Here is an 11,962-nt window from a genome sequence, read left to right on the forward strand (position 1 = left end):
ACTCTGGGCACATATACTCTGACAGCCACAAGAACGCACCTCGAAGACCTCCCACCACCAGGGATGTAATTGATCCAGGGCCCTGGTTTCCGTGGTTGAAATCCATCACTTAGTTTGCTCGGAGGCCTGATCTCCCATAGGCTGCGCCCAAGCAGTGACTGAATGAGGTGGGGTCCTGGGAGACATAGGATTCCTTGGCTGGTGGACTTTGGCTCAGGGACACCCCGATGGCCTTGTTGAACTTGCCTGGGACTGCAGGACTGTCTAGGATGCCTCCACCCTCTCTCCTTCACTGAGGGTCAAACTTGCATCACAGGCTGATGCCTCCACCAGCCTTCCCTGGACCCCTCCCTGTTTTCTTTCACACAGGCATTTCCTCTAATACAATCCTGGCACACTGAATTCATCTTGGCACCTGCTTCTCGGAGGACCCAGATTAACATGTACAGTGTATTCAGATGGCCCTCCCAGAAGTCTGTGTTAATTGACACTCCTACATGCAGTGTGTGAGGGTCCCTCTTCACCTGGACTTTTGCCAAAACATTGGTCCCCACCTTCAAATTGAGCCTCCAACGAGCAGGTGGACACTCCCTCCACTCCCTTGGCAGCCTCAGGGGCGTTCTGTAGGCAAATGCATCACTGAGACTGTTTTGATTGCTGGCAACTGAAAACCCAAACCAAACTGCCTTAAACACAAAATGAGTTTTATTTACTCATGGATCTGAAAAGTCCAGAGAGATTCTAGCTTCAGGTTCAGCTTGATCCAGGAGCTTAAATGATATCACCAAAGACATTTGCCACCCTGCTCTGCCTCCATGGTGTTGGCTTGATCCTGGTCTCCCCTTAGGGAAGCAAAAATGGCCACTGTAATTCCAGATGTTATACCCTTCAAGAGAAGGAGGGGTGTTTCTTTCCCACAGGCCCTAGCAATCACCTCCTCTAGTATCACTGGCTGTACCGGGTTATGTGGCCAACCCTTAACCAATCACTGTGGCCAGAAGCATAGAAGAGCCTGATTGTTTTAGCCAATCAGCCTCCCTGCAATCAGGGCTGAGAGCTGGGGAAAGATGTCTTCCCAAAAGGAACTGGAGGTGCCGTTTTATCAAAAGAGAGCTAATGGCAGCCAAGTTGAAAACATAACAAAATATCTGTATTACAAGAAGGCAATGAGGAACCAAATCTAAATTTCAAACTGGGGAGAGGGTTGAAAACACGGAAATCTAACCACAACCTCGGGCAGAAAAGAGCAGGACCACGTCTGACCCCCGTGAAGAGTCCTGGGAGGGAGTATTTTTCTCCTGTTCCCAGCTCATCAGAAGGGTGTTCTCTGGGGGCCGGCCCCGTGGCTTAGCGGTTAAGTGCGCATGCTTTGCTACTGGCGGCCTGGGTTCGGATCCCGGGCGCACACCGACACACCGCTTCTCTGGCCATGCTGAAGCGGCGTCCCACATACAGCAACTAAGATGATGTGCAGCTGTGATATACAACTATCTACTGGGGCTTTGGGGAGAAAAAGAGAAAAGAAAAAAAAAAAACAAGGAGGAGGATTGGCAATAGATGTTAGCTCAGGGCCAGTCTTTCTCAGCAAAAGAGAGGATTGGCATGGATGTTAGCTCAGGGCTGATCTTCCTCACAAAAAAAAAAAAAAAAGGGTGTTCTCTCTAAAGCTGCAGGAGAGAATCAGGAGATGTATCAACTGTCAAAATAAACACATGGGGCATAGTTAAGTGGGTTGCCCAGTTTGAAGGATAATAATAATAATTTTTTTAAAAAAACAGAGAAGTCAGCCCTCTGTTGTTTTGAAGCAAATTTCAGAGCCAACAGCCCAACATCCGTCTTTTTAAGGAGGCTCCGACCAGCTGGGGAGTTCTCTCAAGGAAGGCATATCTTCCCTCTCCTGATCCTCACAAATACGCCACGTTAGAAGATTCCAGGGCTTTCTTTTCCAACCCAGGTTTCGCCGCACAGCACTTCTACCTGCTATCTCCTGAGTGTTGGGGACCTTAGCCATGCAAGCTCATTCATTCCTCTCAACAACCCCACAACAGGGGCTCTGCCGGGCCTCAAGGTGAGGAGTGTGGGCTCGGAGTCAGAGTCAGGGCTCAAGTCCTAGCTGCACCACTTGCAAGGTGCGGCCGTGGGCAAGCGACTTCACCTCTCCAAGCTTCCATTTGGGGATGCTAATGGGAGCACCCAGAGGCTGGAATGAATGCTCCACGGAAAGTGCTTACACGATGGCTGGCGCGGAGTGGACACCCGGTAAACGTTCGCCCTCATTATTATGGCAATTGGTGTGTCCCCCTTCATCAGCGAGGACAAGGAGAGGACACCGGCCATTTAGTATTCAAACTGGGCAACGTTTCCCCCCATCCTGAGTACTCAAGAAGGTCTGTGTTGCCACAGATCCTTCCTTCCTTCTGTAAACTCTGTGTTCCCTGGGGGATGTTCATTCCAGTGTGTTATTTCCTCAAAGAAGGAAGCCTGTCAACCCGCATGGGCGGCCCCGGAGTCCTGGTCCTCTGGCTCTTGTTGATATCACTGCTGCAACACAGGTGGTCCCGAGCCGTCCTCCCTCCCCACTGCCGGACCGCTGTGGGGACCAGGCGCACCTCCGCTGAAACCCGGCATCAAGGCAGCTGTCTGCTGGCCTAGGACAGAGCCCCCACGCAGGCATTTCCCACAACGAATGAGACGTGAGTGCTCTGCCCACGTGGGGCCTGCTCACTCGTCTCTCTTCTCCTCGGACCTCAACTACAAGTGGCCCGGACTCTGCTCCCCGATTCGACTTGGCACACGTGCTAGGGTGGTTGCTGAGTCCTGAGGGGTTCCTCAGTTGCGGCCACCCCCTGTGCCTGGAACACGCGCTCTCCTCTCTCTCGCTTTGCAGACCCCAAGAGCAGAATCACCCCCTCGCTCTTTCATTCCTAAGACGCACTCTCCTAGACTTCCATGAGCTAGGATGGGCCACGAGGAAAACTTTTTTTTTCTATACAGAAGCAGCCTAGAGTCCCAAACCAGAATAGCCAAATGGCCTATTATACAAGGAAGCATTCAATTTCATGGTGGGAGGAGAGGTTTTCCCTCTCTCCAATTACACGGGACTAAGGAAGCATGTGGCCAGCCCTGGTGGTCTCGTGGTTAAGATTCCGCACTCTCACTGCCACAGCCTGACCTCTTTTCCCTGTCGGGGAACCACACCACCAGTCTGTCGGGTGGCTGCGTGTTGCTGTGATGCTGAAAGCTACGTCACTGGTATTTCAGATACCAGCAGGGTCGCCTGTGGTGGACAGGTTTCAGTGGCACTTCCAGACTGACAGACTAGGAAGAAGGACCTGGCCACACACTTGGAAAAAATTGGCCCTGAAAACCCTGTGAGCAGCAGCAGAGCATTCCCTGATACAGCTCTGGAAGGTGAGTGGATGGCGCAAAAGGACCCAGCAGGCTTCTGGAAGATGTTTAGTAGTAATAATATTTAAACTGGAAGGTCTGACCGTGATTTACTCATTTTTTTTTTAAAGACTATTCGAGATTACCCCAATAATAGCAACAGTTACTCTTCACTTATATTCCAATATGTATTCCCAAGAGGGAAAGGTAGGGACAGAGTGAGGGCAGAGGCTCCCAGGCTATTACATATGCTCTGCAGCTCTCAACAGTGTGTTCTGAATGTGAACATCTTCATCATCCATGGCGTGGGGAGACGGGGGCGTGGTAAACCAGGTGAGAACCACTGCCCTGAAATACACAGCCAGGTAAATAAACTGTGGCACGTTTGTTCAGTGGAACGCTATGCAGCGTTTATGTACAGATTCAAAACACAGCTAAGGCATATTGCTGAGTGATAAAAGCAAGTCGCTCAAAAATGCGTAAAATATTATATCATTTATATAATCCAAAATCTCCCCCACAGAATTATACTTCATATTTCTATAGACACATATATCTGTAAATATGGAATAAAGAGTCTGGAAAGATACACAAAAGTGATAAAACTGAGGACCTCAAAGATGGGAGTGATGGTCCCAAGGGAGAATTGTAGTTTTTGTCTGTAATGTTTGAATTTTTACAATGTCATATATTCATGTATCACTCATGTAGTTAAAAATATATAGCTACTTTTCAAATATAATAAATTTCAGCCCATTCTCTCTCATAACCTCTAGGGCTAGGTTTGACTTGGCCAAGGACCCAGGAGCAGCGAAAGTGATTGGAACAAAATATCGATGTGTTTAATATATTTGTTGCCAAAATGCTTTCCAAAAGGTAATACCAATTTCTGCCTTGATCTATGCAAAGATGGCAAAAGTAATAACATTCATTGCTGGTACTTCTTTTAATTAATATTACTTTGATTCCACTGAGGATGAGCATTTTTTCATAGTGTTCTTGCCCATCTTGAATTGGGGGAGGGGGCGGGTTTTTCCATGCCCCCCTCAGCTGGGAATGCCCACCTCCCACAGCCCAGGGATTATTTAATTAACACCTGCCCCCCACAGAACCAAACAACCACCGGGCATCCAGTGAACTTCCCCTCTGCAGGAACCTACACTTTTCCCCCGCACCCACTGGAGTCATTGCTTTTTGCTTTACAATAGAAAGATTCCAACAGTAACATCAGCCTGTCAGAGCCAAGCCTTCTGGAGAGCACTGGGCAGATTAATGATACCGCATATCCACGGGGGCGAGTCCCCAGCTGCGCTGGAAGCACGGATGCAGGGGAGAGGCGGGAAGAAGCCCTGCAGGAGCCCTCAGAGGCTCCACACCCCCTCTTCTCCTCCACGTGGGCCCTGGCAGCTTGACATGCGCTGGTACCTCCTTGCAAAGCCCCGCTGTGCATTAGCCACTACTATTGTCATTAACTCATTACCGTTCATCCATGCAGGCCAGCCCTCTGCCAGCCCCAGCCACTAGCCTCACGGAGGAGGAGGTTGTTGCAAAAAAGGCCTCGTAGTAATAATAGAGTGGTAGGGGGAAACCGTAGGCATCAGAATTTCTACTAGGGACAGACCTGTTTTTATTTAGGGAAACATCTTGATAAAGCACTCAGTGGAGGGGAGGGGAGCCAAGCTAACATAAATGATGGCCAAACTACTCCACATTCAAAATGAGTTGGACGTATACGGTGAGCGTGTGTCAAAGATGTATTTAATTCACTCGTGAAGGAACCAGCAGGATGGCAAAGCGGGTTCAAAGAGTAGGAGAAATTAACACGCCCATACCACCGTATATGCACCCACATCCACACCCACACACGTTCAGTGGGAAAAAAGAATGCGGGGATACATTTCCAAGTTCAATACAAAACTAGTGAATGACCTACAGGGCGATAAAGACCTTAGGCCAAAGAATTGGCAAATGACGACCTGGTGATCAAATCAGGTCCACCACCTGTTTTTGTATGCCCAGGAGCAAAGACTGTTTTTCACATTTTTAAATGGTTGGAAAAAGAAAGAACTATATATCGTAACTTGCGAAAATGACATGAAATTCAAATACCAATGTGTGTAAATAAAGTTTTGTTGGAACATAGCCGTGCTCCTTCATAGCCGTCTGTGTCTGCTTTCACACTACAGTGGCGGAGTTGAGTGGTTGCAACAGAGACCACATGGCCCACAAAGGCTAGATGTTTATCACCTGACCCTTTAACAAAAAAGTTTGTTGACCCCTGCTATAGGATAATAACATGTCAATGCATTGAGATGATCTTCTCTACGGGACACAAAATCATTTGCACCCCCCCCAGGATAAAAGTCATTTGCATCTTATCAATTTTCTACAAGTTAACATCGAACTTTATAGAATCTGGGCCTAATCAATAACAAAGTCAAGGGGCCGGCCCCGTGGTTTAGCAGTTAAGTGCGCGCACTCTGCTACTGGCGGCCTGGGCGCCACCAACACACTGCTTGTCCAGCCATGCTGAGGCAGCGTCCCACACACAGCAACTAGCAGGATGTGCAACTATGACATACAACTATCTACTGGGGCTTTGGGGAGAAAAGGGGGGAAAAAAAGGAGGAGGATTGGCAATGGATGTTAGCTCAGGGCCAGTCTTCCTCAGCAAAAAGAGGAGGATTGGCATGCATGGTAGCTCAGAGCTGATCTTCCTCAAAAAAAAAAAGAAAGAAAGAAAGAAATAGCTAAGGGGCGTGGAGACGTTTGGGATCTAGGAAACAGACATGTTGGAATTTGGCACTTAGGAAACAAACGCCTGTTCGTGGAGGGCTGGATAAGAGTTGTTATCATCTACGATCTGTTCAGGACCCCCAGACCAGCACCTAGGAGGTGCACTTTCCAAGCATCCGGGAATTCCTGCTCTCTGAGCTCACATTCCTACTAGAAGCAGGGCCTAAGTCAAGTATGCATGAGCGAGTGACTCACTGAGAGAGTGCTCACAGGAGAACTTGTAAGGGAGGAAGAGAAAGAGGAGAGAGCTGGGGAAGAAATTAAGAGTTTATTTTGCTTTGTGGCGAGGGAAATGGGCTTCTATTCCCCCACACCCGTCAGCTGTTGGCTACAGCCACGTGATGCCAGGGAGCCTAACTCCCGGGCACCTCCTGATGGCCAAGGCAGCGCCAGTCACCCAGAGCGATCTGTGGAGGTTTTCCATGTCAGCCATTAGTAGCTGCACCTGCAGCCACTAGAAGATGGGTCTACAGAACAGGTAAAAGGGATCCTAGGGGATGTGGGTGGGGCACCAAAGGCATCTACTTAGTGTACCTACCCTGCTAGTTTTCTAATTATCCCTAAACAAACACACACACACACACACACACACACACACACACACAGCTCCTAAGGGAGCTGAATACAGAAGGAACAATAGCAAAATGGGAATCAAGATGCCTCTTGATTATTGGCTGGAAAACTAGTGGGAGCTCTAGCTGGGAGCCTTCCATCTGTCCCTAGGTCCAAAGTCAGCCTTCTCAGGTCTTCTTGTTACTGTTGCTGCATAGCACACCACTCCAAAACTTAACGCTTAAAAGCAAGAAGCAGGGCCGGCCCCGTGGCTTAGCGGTTGGGTGCATGCGCTCCGCTGCTGGCGGCCCGGGGTTCGGATCCCAGGCGCGCACTGATGCACCGCTTCTCCGGCCATGCTGAGGCCGCGTCCCACATACAGCAACTAGAAGGATGTGCAGCTATGACATACAACTATCTACTGGGGCTTTGGGGAAAAAAAAAATTAAATCAAGAATCAGTTATTTTGCTCATAAATGGACTCTTCAGGCAAGGTGGGCATAGCTGGTCTCTGTTCCATGTGACATCAGCAGGGGTGGCTTGACTGGGGGCTGGGGGGTCTTTCAAGATGGCCCAGTCACCTGGCTGGAAAGCTGGTGCTGGCTCTTGGCTGGGAACGCAGCCAGAGCTGGGGGCCAGGGATCTCAGTTCCTCCCCATGGGGGCATCTGCACAGGCTGCTTGGACTTCCTCCCAGCGTGGTGGCTGGCTTCCAACAGCAAGCTCCTCAGAGATAGGAAGGAAAAGCTGTGATTTCTTGAGGCCTGGACCTGGAAACCGGCACCGAGTCATTTCTGCCGTATTCTTTGAGTCAGGTAGTCACAGAGCCCAGATTCAAGAGAGGGGGCATAGACCCCATCTCCTGATGAGGAGTCTCAAACAATTTTGGGGTTATGTTTTAAAACTGCCACATGAGATAAGCATGAATAGGGAGAGACGGCTGGGCCCTAAGAGAAGCCCTGGCTCAGCTTACCAATCCCACAAGGACTAGAGAAAACATATGGGCATGACCTTTTGTGATGATTAATTTTATTCATTTTTATTAATTTTCAACTTGACACCCAGATATTTGGTCAAACATGTCTGGATGTTGCTGTGAAGGCATTTTTTACATGAGACTAACATTCCAATCAGTAGACTTTGAATAAAGCAGATTACCCTCTTGTGATGGTTAATTTTATGTGTCAACTTGACAGCACCATGAGATACCCAGATATTTGGTCAAACGTTAGTATAAGTGTGTCTGTGAATGTGTTTCTGGATGAGATTCACATTTGAATCAGTAGACTGAGTAAAGCAGATTGCCCTCCCTAATGTGGGTGGGCCTCAGCCAATCAGTTGAAGGCCTAAATAGAACAAAATTCCTCCTGTCTGACCACCTTTGAACTGGGACATCAGCTTTTTTCTTATCTTCAGGCTCAAACCACCTCATCAGCTCTTCCTGGGTCTCAAGCCTGCTGACCTTCAGACTGGAACTACACCATCGGCTTTCCTGGTTCTCAGACAGTCAGAATCAGAATGTAACTGTACCACCAGCTCTTCTGGGTCTCTAGCCTATGACTCGCCCTGCAAATCTTGGGACTTGTCAGCCTCCATAATCACATGGACCAACTCCTTATAATAAATCTCTTGATTGATAGATAAAGATAGATAGATAGATAGATCTCCTACTGGTTCTGTTTCTCTGGAGAACCCTGACTAAGGCACCTTCATTATGTGGGTGGGCCTCATCTAATCACTTGGAGACCTCCTCCAAAGAGGAGGGAATTCTGCCAATAGACTGCCTTTGGACTCGAACTACAGCATCAATCTCTCTGCCCTGGGTCTCCAGCCTGCTAGCTTGCCCTGCAGGTTTTGGACTTGCCAGCCTCCACCATCAGATAAGCCAGTTCCTAAAAAACAACAACAACAAAAACCCTGCTGGTTCATTCACTCATTCATTCATTCATTTTATACACATCCTATTGGTTCTGTTACTCTGGAGAAAGAACCCTGACCAACACACCTTTCTATGAATAGGGACTCTGGCCACTAGCAATCAGTGTCTTGTTATCTGGCCAGTCAAAGCAGCAGTTCGTCTTTGAGAAGTAGGACTAGGGAGGAGGTGAGCAGAGAGTCAGGCAAGGGGCTAAATGGCCAGCCCTGTAAAGGCGAGGGCTCCAGCGGGTCAAAGGCAGGGCGCTCAGGCCCTTCAGATTCCTCCTCTGGCCAGCAGGGCTGACAGCCACCGATTCGTGCGTCTCTCTCTATTTTGTTCTCCCAATATGAGAGCCTCTAGGGCCGTTGCAGAGTAGGACACAGAAATGCAGGAAGAAGTGGATAGATTGGGTTTCCTTAGCCTCGTCTTTGGGGCTGTTGAGCTGTCAAGATGAGGGAAAGCCCCAGAGCATAGCAGAAGGAGGGCTGGGCTGGGAATCAGAAAGCCTGATTCTTGCCGGGGTTCCATCACTCACTAGCTCTGTAAGTTGAGCCTGTTGCTCAAGCCTCTATCTATCCTTCAATAAAATGGGCATAACATCTCCCCTGCCTACCTCTAGACTCGCGTGTAAACGTTAAATGAGCCAAGAGAAGGTCTGAGAGTCTGCGTATCAGTCAGGGCTCCATCAGAGAGGTAAAACCATCAGAGACATGCATCATAAGGGATTTATATAGGGATCCGACCCTACACAGGGGAGAGCTGGGCACACAGGCAACGCGAGGCCGTGGTTTCTGTGTCCTGTGCTGGAACCTGACGTCCACAGGGCGGGCAGGCTGGAGAGGACAATGGATGTGAAGTGGAGGAGAGCAAGGACGAGCAGGAAGCCGCGAGACTGAGCTGGAGCCACGAAGACGGACCAGGACCCACGTAGGTCTCTCACTGCCTCCAGGTCTCCAGCGTCACGGATGGGAGGGTCCCGCAGGCGCGCTGGCGCTCCTCATCATGCAGCTTGACACACACCGGAGCCGGGAGTAGGGCTGGACAAGGACCCAGGAACTGCAGGCCAGGCTGCTGCCCCACGCCAGCCAGGTGTGCCAGCAGATAAGCGACAACCGTGTGAGCTTCCACAGCGCCGCGGCCCCGACCTCCCCGCACAGAACGCAAGACCGCTGCTGCGCCACTTCCCCCTTCCGCGTCTTGCACAAATGTCTCCGTGGCTCGTGCCAACCGGGAACTCTGCAAGGAAGGGAGTTCTGGAAAAGGCAGTTCCATTTCAGCTAAGTTGACGTGATACAAATCCACCACAATTTGTCAGCTTCGGTCTTTTTTTGTGCGTGAGGAAGGTCAGCCCTGAGCTAACATCTGCCAATCCTCCTCTTTTTGCTGAGGAAGACTGGCCGTGGGCTAACCTCCGTGCCCATCTTCCTCCACTTTATGTGGGATGCCGCCATCGCATGGCTTGCCAAGTGGTGCGTCCGTGCGCGCCCGGGATCCGAACCTGCGAACCCCGGGCCACTGAAGTGGAGCCACTATGCCACGGGGCATGCCCCCTAATTATTTTTATTTTTTTTAATTATTTAAACAGTTACAACCCACTACATTTATTTCCCCACCCACTAATGGGTTGCAACCTGCAGTTTGAAAAATCGCTGCCCTAAACTATGCTAAGTCTTTGGCACTTAAAAACTCCGTGAGCACCCACTACAAGCCAGATGCTACACTAGACTAGAGATCTCAAGAGAAATGAGACATTTCTGAAGCCCCTGGCTTCAGAAATTTTACCTTCTAGGACAGAAGGGACAGAGAAGGAAATGACTCCTATTATTTGAGCATCTGTAGTATACCAAGCTCTTTGCCAGGCATGTCGACACCTGATGTCATCGATTTTCAGAACAAGTCCGTGAGATAGGCCGGTGCTTCTCAACCTCGAAGGAGCATATGAATCACCCAGGGATGTTGTTACAATGCACATCTTGCTGTGGTGGGTCTGGAGCAGGGCCTGAGAGTCTGCATTTCTATCAAGCTCCCAGGCGATGCCTATGCTGCTGTTCCAGAGACTATACTTTGAGCGGCGAAGAGTGGTTTATTTTTGAATGATTTATTGAGCTCTTCTTACGTACCAGGCACCATGCCCAGCACTCAGGATGTGACAGTGAAGCCACCACTTGAATGCAGAGCTCTCTGATTTCAAACTTCATGCTCATAGGCAAGAAGTGGGAGCAATCATGCTCAAGACACAGGAATGGAAACAGCAGTAGATGGGGCCGGGAGGGAGGGCAGAGGCCAGACCAGGCCCAGTCTCCAGAGCCGGGCTGAGGGACTTGTGGGTAATTTTATGGGCGGTTTGGCTGGCATGGAGCTCATGGTTTGGTGCAGACTGGCTGATGGTCAGGAAAGGCTTATGTTGGTCCCTCTGGATTCCTTGCAGCCGAGAAGCCTCTGACTCACACAGCAGGTCACGTCCAGCACATGCCCTGCGAGGCAGCTCTTCCTGTAGTAGCCTTGGACTATTCGCTCTGTAGCTTCCAAATGAGTCTTTGGGGACAGACTTGCCAAATAGCACAGTGGGTCCAGCCCACAAAGGGCTCCACAGCCTGTGATCTGTCAATCTAGATACCTGCCCCTCTGCGAGACACTCAGCTCAACAATCAAAGCCACCGTGGCCCTGAAATGCTCTAGTATTTATTCCACTCACTCTCTGAAATTTGTTTTGTGTGATTTCTAGAGCTGGAGGGTTTCCAACCCCAGGGAACAGCTGAGTTAGACCAGTGCTGACTGCAAAGAACTTCAATGCCCTTCAACAGACACAGATGAACGCCAGCCTTGTCCCATGCCATGTGGCAGGCATTGGGAGCACAGAGATTTGAAAGCATGAAAAAGAAGTCCCAACGTGGTCATCCAAGATGCATGCCCCCTCACTGCTCAAGTGTCTCAGAGAAAACCACACAGCCAGTAACCGAATGAAACGATGCTCAGACTCCATAATCAAGTAGAGGGAGCCAAAACATCATCAAAATGCCATGTTTCATCCTTCAGATAGGCAAAAGGGTAAAAGATGGAAAAGATTTGGTGTTGGAGATGTTATAATGAAATGGACACCTTGAGACACTGCTATTGGGTAGGTTAATTTGTGAAGCTTTTGTGGAGGCAATCTGGCAGTTTCTGTCAAGAGTTTGGATGGATTCAGTGGCCTTTGACCCAGCCATTTCCCTCCAAGATCCCATCACTAAAGAAAGAGGCAAACGGAGGAAATGCCATAATAACTGAGAGGTCTTTGCTCTGAGCACATGTGCCTTGGGACTCCCGTTAC

The sequence above is a fragment of the Diceros bicornis genome, chromosome 26, assembly GCF_020826845.1.
Source record: "Diceros bicornis minor isolate mBicDic1 chromosome 26, mDicBic1.mat.cur, whole genome shotgun sequence".
Classification (NCBI taxonomy): domain Eukaryota; kingdom Metazoa; phylum Chordata; class Mammalia; order Perissodactyla; family Rhinocerotidae; genus Diceros; species Diceros bicornis.